This window comes from Taudactylus pleione, unplaced genomic scaffold (assembly GCF_031769625.1).
Source record: "Taudactylus pleione unplaced genomic scaffold, aTauple2 ptg000282l, whole genome shotgun sequence".
NCBI lineage: Eukaryota > Metazoa > Chordata > Amphibia > Anura > Myobatrachidae > Taudactylus > Taudactylus pleione.
Genome location: NW_028284684.1, coordinates 13,205,097 through 13,228,340, shown reverse-complemented (window position 1 = coordinate 13,228,340; position 23,244 = coordinate 13,205,097). Strand labels below are relative to the sequence as shown.

Here is a 23,244-nt window from a genome sequence, read left to right as displayed (position 1 = left end):
TACACCAATATGCCAACCTCCTTGCCTATATTTTATTTCTACATATAAAAATGTAAGTATGTATAAACCTTCCCAAAATACCAAACCATTCTGATTTATTCCATAGCCACCTAACGCCAACAAATGGTAATAGAAGTATATCATTACAGTTGGTACATTTTGTTTTCTCTATCTGCTATTCCATTTGTATGGATCTATGAGGGTTTCCTTTAAGTACACATCTCAATATATTATAGTTTGGGTTGTTATTTATGCATGCCATAACATTTGTATTATTATTTTTCCACTGTGTCTGAAATGGAATATTGGAGAAATAAAAGTTATAGCCTCCCCGTCGGGGAATTGAACCCCGGTCTCCCGCGTGACAGGCGGGGATACTCACCACTATACTAACGAGGATTGGCTGTGTGCTGTGATTTCTGGTCCAGTCCAGAAAAGTGATGTTCAACTAAGAGTTGTTATAATTTCCTTGGGTAATGAAAATGATTGAAATCATTTATACATCAATTTGTTAGTATACTCTTTCACCATATATCAGATCCATGTCGATTCTTCTGCATCATGAGCTAGGTCAAATGCTTATAGAAATTGCCCCAGCTATCATTTTCTTACTCTACCCATGTCCGATAATCCCTGGACTGAGATGTTCTAGGATTTTACTGTTGATTTACCAGTGTTTATAGGTATTTCTATGAATTGATTTATGGTTGACCATTTCTGATGCTTGATTGTATATTTAGTAATTCAAGATCCTTTAAAAAGCTCAAATGAATTTAGCAAAACCCATTACCCCTTATCAACTTTTTTCTAATTAGAATTTGCTTAGAAATCCTTGAATGGCTAAAAGACTATTATGCTAGAGACCAATGGTAGCTCTGCATGAGGAATATTAAACTCCAAATCTCTTCTGCTAAATTATGCCCAAATTATGTGAATGCTATAAAAATTGATAATTTATTCTATTATTCAGCTACTGTTTCCAACTTAATTAAAAAATATATATATATGTATATATTCACTCTTCTTTTAAGGCACCAATAAATATCTATGCATTTTCTGGATATTCTATACCATACAATTTTAATACATGGGAATCCTGAATATAGACCCAAATCGATGGAGCAGCCATCGCTGGACGGATCTTGCGCATGCACACGCCGGAGGCGGCGCATGGGTAGTGGGGGACCGTCGAACCACTTACGAGTGTTGTGCGCTTGCGAGTGTGTCTGAATCATGCCCATAGTCCTTAGGAAAATTTTTGGGTGCTTGCCAAAGACATGTAAATGAAGTGCTTGTTAAAAAATAAAATCCATTCTACTAACCATTGCAAAATGGAATTTGGGTCTTGAGGACCCACCTCATGGAGTTGGGCTTAGACAGCACAAGAAAATTGCTTGAGAAGTTACTTGACCTATACTGTTCTTGAGAATGGGGCCCAACAATGTGGTCTTTCAATGCTAGAAATGTCAAAATAATTCTGAATGTTGTAGTTTGATGTCCTAGAAAATGTGTGCAGTTTTCATTCCAAAAAGTGGCATACACCAATATGCCAACCTCCTTGCCTATATTTTATTTCTACATATAAAAATACCAAACCATTCTGATTTATTCCATAGCCACCTAACGCCAACAAATGGTAATAGAAGTATATCATTACAGTTGGTACATTTTGTTTTCTCTATCTGCTATTCCATTTGTATGGATCTATGAGGGTTTCCTTTAAGTACAAATCTCAATATATTATAGTTTGGGTTGTTATTTATGCATGCCATAACATTTGTATTATTATTTTTCCACTGTGTCTGAAATGGAATTTTGGAGAAATAAAAGTTATAGCCTCCCCGTCGGGGAATTGAACCCCGGTCTCCCGCGTGACAGGCGGGGATACTCACCACTATACTAACGAGGATCAGCTGTGTGTTGTGATTTCTGGTCCAGTCCAGAAAAGTGATGTTCAACTAAGAGTTGTTATAATTTCCTTGGGTAATGAAAATGATTGAAATCATTTATACATCAATTTGTTAGTGTACTCTTTCACCATATATCAGATCCATGTCGATTCTTCTGCATCATGAGCTAGGTCAAATGCTTATAGAAATTGCCCCAGCTATCATTTTCTTACTCTACCCATGTCCGATAATCCCTGGACTGAGATGTTCTAGGATTTTACTGTTGATTTGCCAGTGTTTATAGGTATTTCTATGAATTGATTTATGGTTGACCATTTCTGATGCTTGATTGTATATTTAGTAATTCAAGATCCTTTAAAAAGCTCAAATGAATTTAGCAAAACCCATTACCCCTTATCAACTTTTTTCTAATTAGAATTTGCTTAGAAATCCTTGAATGGCTAAAAGACTATTATGCTAGAGACCAATGGTAGCTCTGCATGAGGAATATTAAACTCCAAATCTCTTCTGCTAAATTATGCCCAAATTATGTGAATGCTATAAAAATTGATAATTTATTCTATTATTCAGCTACTGTTTCCAACTTAATTAAAAAAAATATATATATGTATATATTCACTCTTCTTTTAAGGCACCAATAAATATCTATGCATTTTCTGGATATTCTATACCATACAATTTTAATACATGGGAATCCTGAATATAAAGTCCAATAAATGCTGGATTTGCCATGTTGTACATGTTCTAAGCAATATCTTTTAGATTATAGCTGATATAGGGCCTGATTCAGAGCCGCTTGCTGCTAGTGAGTGCTTGCTCAGAACAAGGGCGGTTTTTTATGTTTTGTATTTGTTTTTTTCTTTCATCAGGCCGCTCGCTAAGCTGTGGGTGACCTCCCACAGCTTTTGCGAGTGGCCTGGAGCCCATCGCGATTATCGTGACCATCAGGCTTGCGAGGAGACCCTGTGGAAGGGTCTGAGCTCTCACAAGCCCGAGTAAACTTCCTGCTCTAATAGAACAGGAAGTCCACTACTGACATCACTAGTGATGTCAGTAGGGCCACCCACAAACACCAGGCGTTCCTAAGGGAATGCCTGCATTTGTGCAGCCACCCCCCTCCCCGCATACAAAACGCGGTGAATTATCAATCAACATTGACAGCCGCTCCGTCTTGTAGCTAGACCCATTTCGATGGAGCAGCCGTCGCTGGACGGATCTTGCGCATGCACACGCCGGAGGCGGCGCATGGGTAGTGGGGGACCGTCGAACCACTTACGAGTGTTGTGCGCTTGCGAGTGTGTCTGAATCATGCCCATAGTCCTTAGGAAAATTTTTGGGTGCTTGCCAAAGACATGTAAATGAAGTGCTTGTTAAAAAATCAAATCCATTCTACTAACCATTGCAAAATGGAATTTGGGTCTTGAGGACCCACCTCATGGAGTTGGGCTTAGACAGCACAAGAAAATTGCTTGAGAAGTTACTTGACCTATACTGTTCTTGAGAATGGGGCCCAACAATGTGGTCTTTCAATGCTAGAAATGTCAAAATAATTCTGAATGTTGTAGTTTGATGTCCTAGAAAATGTGTGCAGTTTTCATTCCAAAAAGTGGCATACACCAATATGCCAACCTCCTTGCCTATATTTTATTTCTACATATAAAAATGTAAGTATGTATAAACCTTCCCAAAATACCAAACCATTCTGATTTATTCCATAGCCACCTAACGCCAACAAATGGTAATAGAAGTATATCATTACAGTTGGTACATTTTGTTTTCTCTATCTGCTATTCCATTTGTATGGATCTATGAGGGTTTCCTTTAAGTACACATCTCAATATATTATAGTTTGGGTTGTTATTTATGCATGCCATAACATTTGTATTATTATTTTTCCACTGTGTCTGAAATGGAATTTTGGAGAAATAAAAGTTATAGCCTCCCCGTCGGGGAATTGAACCCCGGTCTCCCGCGTGACAGGCAGGGATACTCACCACTATACTAACGAGGATCGGCTGTGTGTTGTGATTTCTGGTCCAGTCCAGAAAAGTGATGTTCAACTAAGAGTTGTTATAATTTCCTTGGGTAATGAAAATGATTAAAATCATTTATACATCAATTTGTTAGTGTACTCTTTCACCATATATCAGATCCATGTCGATTCTTCTGCATCATGAGCTAGGTCAAATGCTTATAGAAATTGCCCCAGCTATCATTTTCTTACTCTACCCATGTCCGATAATCCCTGGACTGAGATGTTCTAGGATTTTACTGTTGATTTGCCAGTGTTTATAGGTATTTCTATGAATTGATTTATGGTTGACCATTTCTGATGCTTGATTGTATATTTAGTAATTCAAGATCCTTTAAAAAGCTCAAATGAATTTAGCAAAACCCATTACCCCTTATCAACTTTTTTCTAATTAGAATTTGCTTAGAAATCCTTGAATGGCTAAAAGACTATTATGCTAGAGACCAATGGTAGCTCTGCATGAGGAATATTAAACTCCAAATCTCTTCTGCTAAATTATGCCCAAATTATGTGAATGCTATAAAAATTGATAATTTATTCTATTATTCAGCTACTGTTTCCAACTTAATTAAAAAAAATATATATATGTATATATTCACTCTTCTTTTAAGGCACCAATAAATATCTATGCATTTTCTGGATATTCTATACCATACAATTTTAATACATGGGAATCCTGAATATAAAGTCCAATAAATGCTGGATTTGCCATGTTGTACATGTTCTAAGCAATATCTTTTAGATTATAGCTGATATAGGGCCTGATTCAGAGCCGCTTGCTGCTAGTGAGTGCTTGCTCAGAACAAGGGCGTTTTTTTATGTTTTGTATTTGTTTTTTTCTTTCATCAGGCCGCTCGCTAAGCTGTGGGTGACCTCCCACAGCTTTTGCGAGTGGCCTGGAGCCCATCGCGATTATCGTGACCATCAGGCTTGCGAGGAGACCCTGTGGAAGGGTCTGAGCTCTCACAAGCCCGAGTAAACTTCCTGCTCTAATAGAACAGGAAGTCCACTACTGACATCACTAGTGATGTCAGTAGGGCCACCCACAAACACCAGGCGTTCCTAAGGGAATGCCTGCATTTGTGCAGCCACCCCCCCTCCCCGCATACAAAACGCGGTGAATTATCAATCAACATTGACAGCCGCTCCGTCTTGTAGCTAGACCCATTTCGATGGAGCAGCCATCGCTGGACGGATCTTGCGCATGCACACGCCGGAGGCGGCGCATGGGTAGTGGGGGACCGTCGAACCACTTACGAGTGTTGTGCGCTTGCGAGTGTGTCTGAATCATGCCCATAGTCCTTAGGAAAATTTTTGGGTGCTTGCCAAAGACATGTAAATGAAGTGCTTGTTAAAAAATAAAATCCATTCTACTAACCATTGCAAAATGGAATTTGGGTCTTGAGGACCCACCTCATGGAGTTGGGCTTAGACAGCACAAGAAAATTGCTTGAGAAGTTACTTGACCTATACTGTTCTTGAGAATGGGGCCCAACAATGTGGTCTTTCAATGCTAGAAATGTCAAAATAATTCTGAATGTTGTAGTTTGATGTCCTAGAAAATGTGTGCAGTTTTCATTCCAAAAAGTGGCATACACCAATATGCCAACCTCCTTGCCTATATTTTATTTCTACATATAAAAATGTAAGTATGTATAAACCTTCCCAAAATACCAAACCATTCTGATTTATTCCATAGCCACCTAACGCCAACAAATGGTAATAGAAGTATATCATTACAGTTGGTACATTTTGTTTTCTCTATCTGCTATTCCATTTGTATGGATCTATGAGGGTTTCCTTTAAGTACACATCTCAATATATTATAGTTTGGGTTGTTATTTATGCATGCCATAACATTTGTATTATTATTTTTCCACTGTGTCTGAAATGGAATTTTGGAGAAATAAAAGTTATAGCCTCCCCGTCGGGGAATTGAACCCCAGTCTCCCGCGTGACAGGCGGGGATACTCACCACTATACTAACGAGGATCGGCTGTGTGTTGTGATTTCTGGTCCAGTCCAGAAAAGTGATGTTCAACTAAGAGTTGTTATAATTTCCTTGGGTAATGAAAATGATTGAAATCATTTATACATCAATTTGTTCGTGTACTCTTTCACCATATATCAGATCCATGTCGATTCTTCTGCATCATGAGCTAGGTCAAATGCTTATAGAAATTGCCCCAGCTATCATTTTCTTACTCTACCCATGTCCGATAATCCCTGGACTGAGATGTTCTAGGATTTTACTGTTGATTTGCCAGTGTTTATAGGTATTTCTATGAATTGATTTATGGTTGACCATTTCTGATGCTTGATTGTATATTTAGTAATTCAAGATCCTTTAAAAAGCTCAAATGAATTTAGCAAAACCCATTACCCCTTATCAACTTTTTTCTAATTAGAATTTGCTTAGAAATCCTTGAATGGCTAAAAGACTATTATGCTAGAGACCAATGGTAGCTCTGCATGAGGAATATTAAACTCCAAATCTCTTCTGCTAAATTATGCCCAAATTATGTGAATGCTATAAAAATTGATAATTTATTCTATTATTCAGCTACTGTTTCCAACTTAATTAAAAAAAATATATATATGTATATATTCACTCTTCTTTTAAGGCACCAATAAATATCTATGCATTTTCTGGATATTCTATACCATACAATTTTAATACATGGGAATCCTGAATATAGACCCAAATCGATGGAGCAGCCATCGCTGGACGGATCTTGCGCATGCACACGCCGGAGGCGGCGCATGGGTAGTGGGGGACCGTCGAACCACTTACGAGTGTTGTGCGCTTGCGAGTGTGTCTGAATCATGCCCATAGTCCTTAGGAAAATTTTTGGGTGCTTGCCAAAGACATGTAAATGAAGTGCTTGTTAAAAAATAAAATCCATTCTACTAACCATTGCAAAATGGAATTTGGGTCTTGAGGACCCACCTCATGGAGTTGGGCTTAGACAGCACAAGAAAATTGCTTGAGAAGTTACTTGACCTATACTGTTCTTGAGAATGGGGCCCAACAATGTGGTCTTTCAATGCTAGAAATGTCAAAATAATTCTGAATGTTGTAGTTTGATGTCCTAGAAAATGTGTGCAGTTTTCATTCCAAAAAGTGGCATACACCAATATGCCAACCTCCTTGCCTATATTTTATTTCTACATATAAAAATACCAAACCATTCTGATTTATTCCATAGCCACCTAACGCCAACAAATGGTAATAGAAGTATATCATTACAGTTGGTACATTTTGTTTTCTCTATCTGCTATTCCATTTGTATGGATCTATGAGGGTTTCCTTTAAGTACAAATCTCAATATATTATAGTTTGGGTTGTTATTTATGCATGCCATAACATTTGTATTATTATTTTTCCACTGTGTCTGAAATGGAATTTTGGAGAAATAAAAGTTATAGCCTCCCCGTCGGGGAATTGAACCCCGGTCTCCCGCGTGACAGGCGGGGATACTCACCACTATACTAACGAGGATCAGCTGTGTGTTGTGATTTCTGGTCCAGTCCAGAAAAGTGATGTTCAACTAAGAGTTGTTATAATTTCCTTGGGTAATGAAAATGATTGAAATCATTTATACATCAATTTGTTAGTGTACTCTTTCACCATATATCAGATCCATGTCGATTCTTCTGCATCATGAGCTAGGTCAAATGCTTATAGAAATTGCCCCAGCTATCATTTTCTTACTCTACCCATGTCCGATAATCCCTGGACTGAGATGTTCTAGGATTTTACTGTTGATTTGCCAGTGTTTATAGGTATTTCTATGAATTGATTTATGGTTGACCATTTCTGATGCTTGATTGTATATTTAGTAATTCAAGATCCTTTAAAAAGCTCAAATGAATTTAGCAAAACCCATTACCCCTTATCAACTTTTTTCTAATTAGAATTTGCTTAGAAATCCTTGAATGGCTAAAAGACTATTATGCTAGAGACCAATGGTAGCTCTGCATGAGGAATATTAAACTCCAAATCTCTTCTGCTAAATTATGCCCAAATTATGTGAATGCTATAAAAATTGATAATTTATTCTATTATTCAGCTACTGTTTCCAACTTAATTAAAAAAAATATATATATGTATATATTCACTCTTCTTTTAAGGCACCAATAAATATCTATGCATTTTCTGGATATTCTATACCATACAATTTTAATACATGGGAATCCTGAATATAAAGTCCAATAAATGCTGGATTTGCCATGTTGTACATGTTCTAAGCAATATCTTTTAGATTATAGCTGATATAGGGCCTGATTCAGAGCCGCTTGCTGCTAGTGAGTGCTTGCTCAGAACAAGGGCGGTTTTTTATGTTTTGTATTTGTTTTTTTCTTTCATCAGGCCGCTCGCTAAGCTGTGGGTGACCTCCCACAGCTTTTGCGAGTGGCCTGGAGCCCATCGCGATTATCGTGACCATCAGGCTTGCGAGGAGACCCTGTGGAAGGGTCTGAGCTCTCACAAGCCCGAGTAAACTTCCTGCTCTAATAGAACAGGAAGTCCACTACTGACATCACTAGTGATGTCAGTAGGGCCACCCACAAACACCAGGCGTTCCTAAGGGAATGCCTGCATTTGTGCAGCCACCCCCCTCCCCGCATACAAAACGCGGTGAATTATCAATCAACATTGACAGCCGCTCCGTCTTGTAGCTAGACCCATTTCGATGGAGCAGCCGTCGCTGGACGGATCTTGCGCATGCACACGCCGGAGGCGGCGCATGGGTAGTGGGGGACCGTCGAACCACTTACGAGTGTTGTGCGCTTGCGAGTGTGTCTGAATCATGCCCATAGTCCTTAGGAAAATTTTTGGGTGCTTGCCAAAGACATGTAAATGAAGTGCTTGTTAAAAAATCAAATCCATTCTACTAACCATTGCAAAATGGAATTTGGGTCTTGAGGACCCACCTCATGGAGTTGGGCTTAGACAGCACAAGAAAATTGCTTGAGAAGTTACTTGACCTATACTGTTCTTGAGAATGGGGCCCAACAATGTGGTCTTTCAATGCTAGAAATGTCAAAATAATTCTGAATGTTGTAGTTTGATGTCCTAGAAAATGTGTGCAGTTTTCATTCCAAAAAGTGGCATACACCAATATGCCAACCTCCTTGCCTATATTTTATTTCTACATATAAAAATGTAAGTATGTATAAACCTTCCCAAAATACCAAACCATTCTGATTTATTCCATAGCCACCTAACGCCAACAAATGGTAATAGAAGTATATCATTACAGTTGGTACATTTTGTTTTCTCTATCTGCTATTCCATTTGTATGGATCTATGAGGGTTTCCTTTAAGTACACATCTCAATATATTATAGTTTGGGTTGTTATTTATGCATGCCATAACATTTGTATTATTATTTTTCCACTGTGTCTGAAATGGAATTTTGGAGAAATAAAAGTTATAGCCTCCCCGTCGGGGAATTGAACCCCGGTCTCCCGCGTGACAGGCAGGGATACTCACCACTATACTAACGAGGATCGGCTGTGTGTTGTGATTTCTGGTCCAGTCCAGAAAAGTGATGTTCAACTAAGAGTTGTTATAATTTCCTTGGGTAATGAAAATGATTAAAATCATTTATACATCAATTTGTTAGTGTACTCTTTCACCATATATCAGATCCATGTCGATTCTTCTGCATCATGAGCTAGGTCAAATGCTTATAGAAATTGCCCCAGCTATCATTTTCTTACTCTACCCATGTCCGATAATCCCTGGACTGAGATGTTCTAGGATTTTACTGTTGATTTGCCAGTGTTTATAGGTATTTCTATGAATTGATTTATGGTTGACCATTTCTGATGCTTGATTGTATATTTAGTAATTCAAGATCCTTTAAAAAGCTCAAATGAATTTAGCAAAACCCATTACCCCTTATCAACTTTTTTCTAATTAGAATTTGCTTAGAAATCCTTGAATGGCTAAAAGACTATTATGCTAGAGACCAATGGTAGCTCTGCATGAGGAATATTAAACTCCAAATCTCTTCTGCTAAATTATGCCCAAATTATGTGAATGCTATAAAAATTGATAATTTATTCTATTATTCAGCTACTGTTTCCAACTTAATTAAAAAAAATATATATATGTATATATTCACTCTTCTTTTAAGGCACCAATAAATATCTATGCATTTTCTGGATATTCTATACCATACAATTTTAATACATGGGAATCCTGAATATAAAGTCCAATAAATGCTGGATTTGCCATGTTGTACATGTTCTAAGCAATATCTTTTAGATTATAGCTGATATAGGGCCTGATTCAGAGCCGCTTGCTGCTAGTGAGTGCTTGCTCAGAACAAGGGCGTTTTTTTATGTTTTGTATTTGTTTTTTTCTTTCATCAGGCCGCTCGCTAAGCTGTGGGTGACCTCCCACAGCTTTTGCGAGTGGCCTGGAGCCCATCGCGATTATCGTGACCATCAGGCTTGCGAGGAGACCCTGTGGAAGGGTCTGAGCTCTCACAAGCCCGAGTAAACTTCCTGCTCTAATAGAACAGGAAGTCCACTACTGACATCACTAGTGATGTCAGTAGGGCCACCCACAAACACCAGGCGTTCCTAAGGGAATGCCTGCATTTGTGCAGCCACCCCCCCTCCCCGCATACAAAACGCGGTGAATTATCAATCAACATTGACAGCCGCTCCGTCTTGTAGCTAGACCCATTTCGATGGAGCAGCCATCGCTGGACGGATCTTGCGCATGCACACGCCGGAGGCGGCGCATGGGTAGTGGGGGACCGTCGAACCACTTACGAGTGTTGTGCGCTTGCGAGTGTGTCTGAATCATGCCCATAGTCCTTAGGAAAATTTTTGGGTGCTTGCCAAAGACATGTAAATGAAGTGCTTGTTAAAAAATAAAATCCATTCTACTAACCATTGCAAAATGGAATTTGGGTCTTGAGGACCCACCTCATGGAGTTGGGCTTAGACAGCACAAGAAAATTGCTTGAGAAGTTACTTGACCTATACTGTTCTTGAGAATGGGGCCCAACAATGTGGTCTTTCAATGCTAGAAATGTCAAAATAATTCTGAATGTTGTAGTTTGATGTCCTAGAAAATGTGTGCAGTTTTCATTCCAAAAAGTGGCATACACCAATATGCCAACCTCCTTGCCTATATTTTATTTCTACATATAAAAATGTAAGTATGTATAAACCTTCCCAAAATACCAAACCATTCTGATTTATTCCATAGCCACCTAACGCCAACAAATGGTAATAGAAGTATATCATTACAGTTGGTACATTTTGTTTTCTCTATCTGCTATTCCATTTGTATGGATCTATGAGGGTTTCCTTTAAGTACACATCTCAATATATTATAGTTTGGGTTGTTATTTATGCATGCCATAACATTTGTATTATTATTTTTCCACTGTGTCTGAAATGGAATTTTGGAGAAATAAAAGTTATAGCCTCCCCGTCGGGGAATTGAACCCCAGTCTCCCGCGTGACAGGCGGGGATACTCACCACTATACTAACGAGGATCGGCTGTGTGTTGTGATTTCTGGTCCAGTCCAGAAAAGTGATGTTCAACTAAGAGTTGTTATAATTTCCTTGGGTAATGAAAATGATTGAAATCATTTATACATCAATTTGTTCGTGTACTCTTTCACCATATATCAGATCCATGTCGATTCTTCTGCATCATGAGCTAGGTCAAATGCTTATAGAAATTGCCCCAGCTATCATTTTCTTACTCTACCCATGTCCGATAATCCCTGGACTGAGATGTTCTAGGATTTTACTGTTGATTTGCCAGTGTTTATAGGTATTTCTATGAATTGATTTATGGTTGACCATTTCTGATGCTTGATTGTATATTTAGTAATTCAAGATCCTTTAAAAAGCTCAAATGAATTTAGCAAAACCCATTACCCCTTATCAACTTTTTTCTAATTAGAATTTGCTTAGAAATCCTTGAATGGCTAAAAGACTATTATGCTAGAGACCAATGGTAGCTCTGCATGAGGAATATTAAACTCCAAATCTCTTCTGCTAAATTATGCCCAAATTATGTGAATGCTATAAAAATTGATAATTTATTCTATTATTCAGCTACTGTTTCCAACTTAATTAAAAAAAATATATATATGTATATATTCACTCTTCTTTTAAGGCACCAATAAATATCTATGCATTTTCTGGATATTCTATACCATACAATTTTAATACATGGGAATCCTGAATATAAAGTCCAATAAATGCTGGATTTGCCATGTTGTACATGTTCTAAGCAATATCTTTTAGATTATAGCTGATATAGGGCCTGATTCAGAGCCGCTTGCTGCTAGTGAGTGCTTGCTCAGAACAAGGGCGGTTTTTTATGTTTTGTATTTGTTTTTTTCTTTCATCAGGCCGCTCGCTAAGCTGTGGGTGACCTCCCACAGCTTTTGCGAGTGGCCTGGAGCCCATCGCGATTATCGTGACCATCAGGCTTGCGAGGAGACCCTGTGGAAGGGTCTGAGCTCTCACAAGCCCGAGTAAACTTCCTGCTCTAATAGAACAGGAAGTCCACTACTGACATCACTAGTGATGTCAGTAGGGCCACCCACAAACACCAGGCGTTCCTAAGGGAATGCCTGCATTTGTGCAGCCACCCCCCTCCCCGCATACAAAACGCGGTGAATTATCAATCAACATTGACAGCCGCTCCGTCTTGTAGCTAGACCCATTTCGATGGAGCAGCCGTCGCTGGACGGATCTTGCGCATGCACACGCCGGAGGCGGCGCATGGGTAGTGGGGGACCGTCGAACCACTTACGAGTGTTGTGCGCTTGCGAGTGTGTCTGAATCATGCCCATAGTCCTTAGGAAAATTTTTGGGTGCTTGCCAAAGACATGTAAATGAAGTGCTTGTTAAAAAATCAAATCCATTCTACTAACCATTGCAAAATGGAATTTGGGTCTTGAGGACCCACCTCATGGAGTTGGGCTTAGACAGCACAAGAAAATTGCTTGAGAAGTTACTTGACCTATACTGTTCTTGAGAATGGGGCCCAACAATGTGGTCTTTCAATGCTAGAAATGTCAAAATAATTCTGAATGTTGTAGTTTGATGTCCTAGAAAATGTGTGCAGTTTTCATTCCAAAAAGTGGCATACACCAATATGCCAACCTCCTTGCCTATATTTTATTTCTACATATAAAAATGTAAGTATGTATAAACCTTCCCAAAATACCAAACCATTCTGATTTATTCCATAGCCACCTAACGCCAACAAATGGTAATAGAAGTATATCATTACAGTTGGTACATTTTGTTTTCTCTATCTGCTATTCCATTTGTATGGATCTATGAGGGTTTCCTTTAAGTACACATCTCAATATATTATAGTTTGGGTTGTTATTTATGCATGCCATAACATTTGTATTATTATTTTTCCACTGTGTCTGAAATGGAATTTTGGAGAAATAAAAGTTATAGCCTCCCCGTCGGGGAATTGAACCCCGGTCTCCCGCGTGACAGGCAGGGATACTCACCACTATACTAACGAGGATCGGCTGTGTGTTGTGATTTCTGGTCCAGTCCAGAAAAGTGATGTTCAACTAAGAGTTGTTATAATTTCCTTGGGTAATGAAAATGATTAAAATCATTTATACATCAATTTGTTAGTGTACTCTTTCACCATATATCAGATCCATGTCGATTCTTCTGCATCATGAGCTAGGTCAAATGCTTATAGAAATTGCCCCAGCTATCATTTTCTTACTCTACCCATGTCCGATAATCCCTGGACTGAGATGTTCTAGGATTTTACTGTTGATTTGCCAGTGTTTATAGGTATTTCTATGAATTGATTTATGGTTGACCATTTCTGATGCTTGATTGTATATTTAGTAATTCAAGATCCTTTAAAAAGCTCAAATGAATTTAGCAAAACCCATTACCCCTTATCAACTTTTTTCTAATTAGAATTTGCTTAGAAATCCTTGAATGGCTAAAAGACTATTATGCTAGAGACCAATGGTAGCTCTGCATGAGGAATATTAAACTCCAAATCTCTTCTGCTAAATTATGCCCAAATTATGTGAATGCTATAAAAATTGATAATTTATTCTATTATTCAGCTACTGTTTCCAACTTAATTAAAAAAAATATATATATGTATATATTCACTCTTCTTTTAAGGCACCAATAAATATCTATGCATTTTCTGGATATTCTATACCATACAATTTTAATACATGGGAATCCTGAATATAAAGTCCAATAAATGCTGGATTTGCCATGTTGTACATGTTCTAAGCAATATCTTTTAGATTATAGCTGATATAGGGCCTGATTCAGAGCCGCTTGCTGCTAGTGAGTGCTTGCTCAGAACAAGGGCGTTTTTTTATGTTTTGTATTTGTTTTTTTCTTTCATCAGGCCGCTCGCTAAGCTGTGGGTGACCTCCCACAGCTTTTGCGAGTGGCCTGGAGCCCATCGCGATTATCGTGACCATCAGGCTTGCGAGGAGACCCTGTGGAAGGGTCTGAGCTCTCACAAGCCCGAGTAAACTTCCTGCTCTAATAGAACAGGAAGTCCACTACTGACATCACTAGTGATGTCAGTAGGGCCACCCACAAACACCAGGCGTTCCTAAGGGAATGCCTGCATTTGTGCAGCCACCCCCCCTCCCCGCATACAAAACGCGGTGAATTATCAATCAACATTGACAGCCGCTCCGTCTTGTAGCTAGACCCATTTCGATGGAGCAGCCATCGCTGGACGGATCTTGCGCATGCACACGCCGGAGGCGGCGCATGGGTAGTGGGGGACCGTCGAACCACTTACGAGTGTTGTGCGCTTGCGAGTGTGTCTGAATCATGCCCATAGTCCTTAGGAAAATTTTTGGGTGCTTGCCAAAGACATGTAAATGAAGTGCTTGTTAAAAAATAAAATCCATTCTACTAACCATTGCAAAATGGAATTTGGGTCTTGAGGACCCACCTCATGGAGTTGGGCTTAGACAGCACAAGAAAATTGCTTGAGAAGTTACTTGACCTATACTGTTCTTGAGAATGGGGCCCAACAATGTGGTCTTTCAATGCTAGAAATGTCAAAATAATTCTGAATGTTGTAGTTTGATGTCCTAGAAAATGTGTGCAGTTTTCATTCCAAAAAGTGGCATACACCAATATGCCAACCTCCTTGCCTATATTTTATTTCTACATATAAAAATGTAAGTATGTATAAACCTTCCCAAAATACCAAACCATTCTGATTTATTCCATAGCCACCTAACGCCAACAAATGGTAATAGAAGTATATCATTACAGTTGGTACATTTTGTTTTCTCTATCTGCTATTCCATTTGTATGGATCTATGAGGGTTTCCTTTAAGTACACATCTCAATATATTATAGTTTGGGTTGTTATTTATGCATGCCATAACATTTGTATTATTATTTTTCCACTGTGTCTGAAATGGAATTTTGGAGAAATAAAAGTTATAGCCTCCCCGTCGGGGAATTGAACCCCAGTCTCCCGCGTGACAGGCGGGGATACTCACCACTATACTAACGAGGATCGGCTGTGTGTTGTGATTTCTGGTCCAGTCCAGAAAAGTGATGTTCAACTAAGAGTTGTTATAATTTCCTTGGGTAATGAAAATGATTGAAATCATTTATACATCAATTTGTTCGTGTACTCTTTCACCATATATCAGATCCATGTCGATTCTTCTGCATCATGAGCTAGGTCAAATGCTTATAGAAATTGCCCCAGCTATCATTTTCTTACTCTACCCATGTCCGATAATCCCTGGACTGAGATGTTCTAGGATTTTACTGTTGATTTGCCAGTGTTTATAGGTATTTCTATGAATTGATTTATGGTTGACCATTTCTGATGCTTGATTGTATATTTAGTAATTCAAGATCCTTTAAAAAGCTCAAATGAATTTAGCAAAACCCATTACCCCTTATCAACTTTTTTCTAATTAGAATTTGCTTAGAAATCCTTGAATGGCTAAAAGACTATTATGCTAGAGACCAATGGTAGCTCTGCATGAGGAATATTAAACTCCAAATCTCTTCTGCTAAATTATGCCCAAATTATGTGAATGCTATAAAAATTGATAATTTATTCTATTATTCAGCTACTGTTTCCAACTTAATTAAAAAATATATATATATGTATATATTCACTCTTCTTTTAAGGCACCAATAAATATCTATGCATTTTCTGGATATTCTATACCATACAATTTTAATACATGGGAATCCTGAATATAGACCCAAATCGATGGAGCAGCCATCGCTGGACGGATCTTGCGCATGCACACGCCGGAGGCGGCGCATGGGTAGTGGGGGACCGTCGAACCACTTACGAGTGTTGTGCGCTTGCGAGTGTGTCTGAATCATGCCCATAGTCCATAGGAAAATTTTTGGGTGCTTGCCAAAGACATGTAAATGAAGTGCTTGTTAAAAAATAAAATCCATTCTACTAACCATTGCAAAATGGAATTTGGGTCTTGAGGACCCACCTCATGGAGTTGGGCTTAGACAGCACAAGAAAATTGCTTGAGAAGTTACTTGACCTATACTGTTCTTGAGAATGGGGCCCAACAATGTGGTCTTTCAATGCTAGAAATGTCAAAATAATTCTGAATGTTGTAGTTTGATGTCCTAGAAAATGTGTGCAGTTTTCATTCCAAAAAGTGGCATACACCAATATGCCAACCTCCTTGCCTATATTTTATTTCTACATATAAAAATACCAAACCATTCTGATTTATTCCATAGCCACCTAACGCCAACAAATGGTAATAGAAGTATATCATTACAGTTGGTACATTTTGTTTTCTCTATCTGCTATTCCATTTGTATGGATCTATGAGGGTTTCCTTTAAGTACAAATCTCAATATATTATAGTTTGGGTTGTTATTTATGCATGCCATAACATTTGTATTATTATTTTTCCACTGTGTCTGAAATGGAATTTTGGAGAAATAAAAGTTATAGCCTCCCCGTCGGGGAATTGAACCCCGGTCTCCCGCGTGACAGGCGGGGATACTCACCACTATACTAACGAGGATCAGCTGTGTGTTGTGATTTCTGGTCCAGTCCAGAAAAGTGATGTTCAACTAAGAGTTGTTATAATTTCCTTGGGTAATGAAAATGATTGAAATCATTTATACATCAATTTGTTAGTGTACTCTTTCACCATATATCAGATCCATGTCGATTCTTCTGCATCATGAGCTAGGTCAAATGCTTATAGAAATTGCCCCAGCTATCATTTTCTTACTCTACCCATGTCCGATAATCCCTGGACTGAGATGTTCTAGGATTTTACTGTTGATTTGCCAGTGTTTATAGGTATTTCTATGAATTGATTTATGGTTGACCATTTCTGATGCTTGATTGTATATTTAGTAATTCAAGATCCTTTAAAAAGCTCAAATGAATTTAGCAAAACCCATTACCCCTTATCAACTTTTTTCTAATTAGAATTTGCTTAGAAATCCTTGAATGGCTAAAAGACTATTATGCTAGAGACCAATGGTAGCTCTGCATGAGGAATATTAAACTCCAAATCTCTTCTGCTAAATTATGCCCAAATTATGTGAATGCTATAAAAATTGATAATTTATTCTATTATTCAGCTACTGTTTCCAACTTAATTAAAAAATATATATATATGTATATATTCACTCTTCTTTTAAGGCACCAATAAATATCTATGCATTTTCTGGATATTCTATACCATACAATTTTAATACATGGGAATCCTGAATATAGACCCAAATCGATGGAGCAGCCATCGCTGGACGGATCTTGCGCATGCACACGCCGGAGGCGGCGCATGGGTAGTGGGGGACCGTCGAACCACTTACGAGTGTTGTGCGCTTGCGAGTGTGTCTGAATCATGCCCATAGTCCTTAGGAAAATTTTTGGGTGCTTGCCAAAGACATGTAAATGAAGTGCTTGTTAAAAAATAAAATCCATTCTACTAACCATTGCAAAATGGAATTTGGGTCTTGAGGACCCACCTCATGGAGTTGGGCTTAGACAGCACAAGAAAATTGCTTGAGAAGTTACTTGACCTATACTGTTCTTGAGAATGGGGCCCAACAATGTGGTCTTTCAATGCTAGAAATGTCAAAATAATTCTGAATGTTGTAGTTTGATGTCCTAGAAAATGTGTGCAGTTTTCATTCCAAAAAGTGGCATACACCAATATGCCAACCTCCTTGCCTATATTTTATTTCTACATATAAAAATACCAAACCATTCTGATTTATTCCATAGCCACCTAACGCCAACAAATGGTAATAGAAGTATATCATTACAGTTGGTACATTTTGTTTTCTCTATCTGCTATTCCATTTGTATGGATCTATGAGGGTTTCCTTTAAGTACACATCTCAATATATTATAGTTTGGGTTGTTATTTATGCATGCCATAACATTTGTATTATTATTTTTCCACTGTGTCTGAAATGGAATATTGGAGAAATAAAAGTTATAGCCTCCCCGTCGGGGAATTGAACCCCGGTCTCCCGCGTGACAGGCAGGGATACTCACCACTATACTAACGAGGATCGGCTGTGTGCTGTGATTTCTGGTCCAGTCCAGAAAAGTGATGTTCAACTAAGAGTTGTTATAATTTCCTTGGGTAATGAAAATGATTGAAATCATTTATACATCAATTTGTTAGTGTACTCTTTCACCATATATCAGATCCATGTCGATTCTTCTGCATCATGAGCTAGGTCAAATGCTTATAGAAATTGCCCCAGCTATCATTTTCTTACTCTACCCATGTCCGATAATCCCTGGACTGAGATGTTCTAGGATTTTACTGTTGATTTGCCAGTGTTTATAGGTATTTCTATGAATTGATTTATGGTTGACCATTTCTGATGCTTGATTGTATATTTAGTAATTCAAGATCCTTTAAAAAGCTCAAATGAATTTAGCAAAACCCATTACCCCTTATCAACTTTTTTCTAATTAGAATTCGCTTAGAAATCCTTGAATGGCTAAAAGACTATTATGCTAGAGACCAATGGTAGCTCTGCATGAGGAATATTAAACTCCAAATCTCTTCTGCTAAATTATGCCCAAATTATGTGAATGCTATAAAAATTGATAATTTATTCTATTATTCAGCTACTGTTTCCAACTTAATTAAAAAAAATATATATATGTATATATTCACTCTTCTTTTAAGGCACCAATAAATATCTATGCATTTTCTGGATATTCTATACCATACAATTTTAATACATGGGAATCCTGAATATAAAGTCCAATAAATGCTGGATTTGCCATGTTGTACATGTTCTAAGCAATATCTTTTAGATTATAGCTGATATAGGGCCTGATTCAGAGCCGCTTGCTGCTAGTGAGTGCTTGCTCAGAACAAGGGCGGTTTTTTATGTTTTGTATTTGTTTTTTTCTTTCATCAGGCCGCTCGCTAAGCTGTGGGTGACCTCCCACAGCTTTTGCGAGTGGCCTGGAGCCCATCGCGATTATCGTGACCATCAGGCTTGCGAGGAGACCCTGTGGAAGGGTCTGAGCTCTCACAAGCCCAAGTAAACTTCCTGCTCTAATAGAACAGGAAGTCCACTACTGACATCACTAGTGATGTCAGTAGGGCCACCCACAAACACCAGGCGTTCCTAAGGGAATGCCTGCATTTGTGCAGCCACCCCCCTCCCCGCATACAAAACGCGGTGAATTATCAATCAACATTGACAGCCGCTCCGTCTTGTAGCTAGACCCATTTCGATGGAGCAGCCGTCGCTGGACGGATCTTGCGCATGCACACGCCGGAGGCGGCGCATGGGTAGTGGGGGACCGTCGAACCACTTACGAGTGTTGTGCGCTTGCGAGTGTGTCTGAATCATGCCCATAGTCCTTAGGAAAATTTTTGGGTGCTTGCCAAAGACATGTAAATGAAGTGCTTGTTAAAAAATAAAATCCATTCTACTAACCATTGCAAAATGGAATTTGGGTCTTGAGGACCCACCTCATGGAGTTGGGCTTAGACAGCACAAGAAAATTGCTTGAGAAGTTACTTGACCTATACTGTTCTTGAGAATGGGGCCCAACAATGTGGTCTTTCAATGCTAGAAATGTCAAAATAATTCTGAATGTTGTAGTTTGATGTCCTAGAAAATGTGTGCAGTTTTCATTCCAAAAAGTGGCATACACCAATATGCCAACCTCCTTGCCTATATTTTATTTCTACATATAAAAATGTAAGTATGTATAAACCTTCCCAAAATACCAAACCATTCTGATTTATTCCATAGCCACCTAACGCCAACAAATGGTAATAGAAGTATATCATTACAGTTGGTACATTTTGTTTTCTCTATCTGCTATTCCATTTGTATGGATCTATGAGGGTTTCCTTTAAGTACACATCTCAATATATTATAGTTTGGGTTGTTATTTATGCATGCCATAACATTTGTATTATTATTTTTCCACTGTGTCTGAAATGGAATTTTGGAGAAATAAAAGTTATAGCCTCCCCGTCGGGGAATTGAACCCCGGTCTCCCGCGTGACAGGCAGGGATACTCACCACTATACTAACGAGGATCGGCTGTGTGTTGTGATTTCTGGTCCAGTCCAGAAAAGTGATGTTCAACTAAGAGTTGTTATAATTTCCTTGGGTAATGAAAATGATTGAAATCATTTATACATCAATTTGTTAGTGTACTCTTTCACCATATATCAGATCCATGTCGATTCTTCTGCATCATGAGCTAGGTCAAATGCTTATAGAAATTGCCCCAGCTATCATTTTCTTACTCTACCCATGTCCGATAATCCCTGGACTGAGATGTTCTAGGATTTTACTGTTGATTTGCCAGTGTTTATAGGTATTTCTATGAATTGATTTATGGTTGACCATTTCTGATGCTTGATTGTATATTTAGTAATTCAAGATCCTTTAAAAAGCTCAAATGAATTTAGCAAAACCCATTACCCCTTATCAACTTTTTTCTAATTAGAATTTGCTTAGAAATCCTTGAATGGCTAAAAGACTATTATGCTAGAGACCAATGGTAGCTCTGCATGAGGAATATTAAACTCCAAATCTCTTCTGCTAAATTATGCCCAAATTATGTGAATGCTATAAAAATTGATAATTTATTCTATTATTCAGCTACTGTTTCCAACTTAATTAAAAAAAATATATATATGTATATATTCACTCTTCTTTTAAGGCACCAATAAATATCTATGCATTTTCTGGATATTCTATACCATACAATTTTAATACATGGGAATCCTGAATATAAAGTCCAATAAATGCTGGATTTGCCATGTTGTACATGTTCTAAGCAATATCTTTTAGATTATAGCTGATATAGGGCCTGATTCAGAGCCGCTTGCTGCTAGTGAGTGCTTGCTCAGAACAAGGGCGGTTTTTTATGTTTTGTATTTGTTTTTTTCTTTCATCAGGCCGCTCGCTAAGCTGTGGGTGACCTCCCACAGCTTTTGCGAGTGGCCTGGAGCCCATCGCGATTATCGTGACCATCAGGCTTGCGAGGAGACCCTGTGGAAGGGTCTGAGCTCTCACAAGCCCGAGTAAACTTCCTGCTCTAATAGAACAGGAAGTCCACTACTGACATCACTAGTGATGTCAGTAGGGCCACCCACAAACACCAGGCGTTCCTAAGGGAATGCCTGCATTTGTGCAGCCACCCCCCCCTCCCCGCATACAAAACGCGGTGAGTTATCAATCAACATTGACAGCCGCTCCGTCTTGTAGCTAGACCCATATCGATGGAGCAGCCGTCGCTGGACGGATCTTGCGCATGCACACGCCGGAGGCGGCGCATGGGTAGTGGGGGACCGTCGAACCACTTACGAGTGTTGTGCGCTTGCGAGTGTGTCTGAATCATGCCCATAGTCCTTAGGAAAATTTTTGGGTGCTTGCCAAAGACATGTAAATGAAGTGCTTGTTAAAAAATAAAATCCATTCTACTAACCATTGCAAAATGGAATTTGGGTCTTGAGGACCCACCTCATGGAGTTGGGCTTAGACAGCACAAGAAAATTGCTTGAGAAGTTACTTGACCTATACTGTTCTTGAGAATGGGGCCCAACAATGTGGTCTTTCAATGCTAGAAATGTCAAAATAATTCTGAATGTTGTAGTTTGATGTCCTAGAAAATGTGTGCAGTTTTCATTCCAAAAAGTGGCATACACCAATATGCCAACCTCCTTGCCTATATTTTATTTCTACAAATAAAAATGTAAGTATGTATAAACCTTCCCAAAATACCAAACCATTCTGATTTATTCCATAGCCACCTAACGCCAACAAATGGTAATAGAAGTATATCATTACAGTTGGTACATTTTGTTTTCTCTATCTGCTATTCCATTTGTATGGATCTATGAGGGTTTCCTTTAAGTACACATCTCAATATATTATAGTTTGGGTTGTTATTTATGCATGCCATAACATTTGTATTATTATTTTTCCACTGTGTCTGAAATGGAATATTGGAGAAATAAAAGTTATAGCCTCCCCGTCGGGGAATTGAACCCCGGTCTCCCGCGTGACAGGCGGGGATACTCACCACTATACTAACGAGGATCGGCTGTGTGCTGTGATTTCTGGTCCAGTCCAGAAAAGTGATGTTCAACTAAGAGTTGTTATAATTTCCTTGGGTAATGAAAATGATTGAAATCATTTATACATCAATTTGTTAGTGTACTCTTTCACCATATATCAGATCCATGTCGATTCTTCTGCATCATGAGCTAGGTCAAATGCTTATAGAAATTGCCCCAGCTATCATTTTCTTACTCTACCCATGTCCGATAATCCCTGGACTGAGATGTTCTAGGATTTTACTGTTGATTTGTGCAGCCACCCCCCCCTCCCCGCATACAAAACGCGGTGAGTTATCAATCAACATTGACAGCCGCTCCGTCTTGTAGCTAGACCCATATCGATGGAGCAGCCGTCGCTGGACGGATCTTGCGCATGCACACGCCGGCATAAAAGTGGCATACACCAATATGCCAACCTCCTTGCCTATATTTTATTTCTACATATAAAAATGTAAGTATGTATAAACCTTCCCAAAATACCAAACCATTCTGATTTATTCCATAGCCACCTAACGCCAACAAATGGTAATAGAAGTATATCATTACAGTTGGTACATTTTGTTTTCTCTATCTGCTATTCCATTTGTATGGATCTATGAGGGTTTCCTTTAAGTACACATCTCAATATATTATAGTTTGGGTTGTTATTTATGCATGCCATAACATTTGTATTATTATTTTTCC

General features: G+C 38.5%; 13 non-coding genes across 13 annotated transcripts; all 13 read right to left on the bottom strand.

The window, feature by feature from the left end:
• Nucleotides 1–327: 327 nt before the first annotated feature.
• TRNAD-GUC (transfer RNA aspartic acid (anticodon GUC)) lies at nt 328–399 on the bottom strand. The gene has a single exon. It is a non-coding gene; the product is annotated as a tRNA-Asp (tRNA).
• A 1,438-nt stretch (nt 400–1,837) lies between these two features.
• On the bottom strand, nt 1,838–1,909 carry TRNAD-GUC (transfer RNA aspartic acid (anticodon GUC)). Its single transcript has one exon. It is a non-coding gene; the product is annotated as a tRNA-Asp (tRNA).
• Nucleotides 1,910–3,849: 1,940 nt separating this feature from the next.
• TRNAD-GUC (transfer RNA aspartic acid (anticodon GUC)) lies at nt 3,850–3,921 on the bottom strand. Its single transcript has one exon. It is a non-coding gene; the product is annotated as a tRNA-Asp (tRNA).
• Nucleotides 3,922–5,862: 1,941 nt separating this feature from the next.
• On the bottom strand, nt 5,863–5,934 carry TRNAD-GUC (transfer RNA aspartic acid (anticodon GUC)). The gene has a single exon. It is a non-coding gene; the product is annotated as a tRNA-Asp (tRNA).
• Nucleotides 5,935–7,372: 1,438 nt separating this feature from the next.
• On the bottom strand, nt 7,373–7,444 carry TRNAD-GUC (transfer RNA aspartic acid (anticodon GUC)). Its single transcript has one exon. It is a non-coding gene; the product is annotated as a tRNA-Asp (tRNA).
• Nucleotides 7,445–9,384: 1,940 nt separating this feature from the next.
• On the bottom strand, nt 9,385–9,456 carry TRNAD-GUC (transfer RNA aspartic acid (anticodon GUC)). Its single transcript has one exon. It is a non-coding gene; the product is annotated as a tRNA-Asp (tRNA).
• Nucleotides 9,457–11,397: 1,941 nt separating this feature from the next.
• Nucleotides 11,398–11,469, bottom strand: TRNAD-GUC (transfer RNA aspartic acid (anticodon GUC)). The gene has a single exon. It is a non-coding gene; the product is annotated as a tRNA-Asp (tRNA).
• A 1,940-nt stretch (nt 11,470–13,409) lies between these two features.
• TRNAD-GUC (transfer RNA aspartic acid (anticodon GUC)) lies at nt 13,410–13,481 on the bottom strand. Its single transcript has one exon. It is a non-coding gene; the product is annotated as a tRNA-Asp (tRNA).
• Nucleotides 13,482–15,422: 1,941 nt separating this feature from the next.
• TRNAD-GUC (transfer RNA aspartic acid (anticodon GUC)) lies at nt 15,423–15,494 on the bottom strand. The gene has a single exon. It is a non-coding gene; the product is annotated as a tRNA-Asp (tRNA).
• Nucleotides 15,495–16,932: 1,438 nt separating this feature from the next.
• Nucleotides 16,933–17,004, bottom strand: TRNAD-GUC (transfer RNA aspartic acid (anticodon GUC)). The gene has a single exon. It is a non-coding gene; the product is annotated as a tRNA-Asp (tRNA).
• Nucleotides 17,005–18,442: 1,438 nt separating this feature from the next.
• Nucleotides 18,443–18,514, bottom strand: TRNAD-GUC (transfer RNA aspartic acid (anticodon GUC)). Its single transcript has one exon. It is a non-coding gene; the product is annotated as a tRNA-Asp (tRNA).
• Nucleotides 18,515–20,454: 1,940 nt separating this feature from the next.
• Nucleotides 20,455–20,526, bottom strand: TRNAD-GUC (transfer RNA aspartic acid (anticodon GUC)). The gene has a single exon. It is a non-coding gene; the product is annotated as a tRNA-Asp (tRNA).
• A 1,942-nt stretch (nt 20,527–22,468) lies between these two features.
• Nucleotides 22,469–22,540, bottom strand: TRNAD-GUC (transfer RNA aspartic acid (anticodon GUC)). Its single transcript has one exon. It is a non-coding gene; the product is annotated as a tRNA-Asp (tRNA).
• Nucleotides 22,541–23,244: the final 704 nt, after the last annotated feature.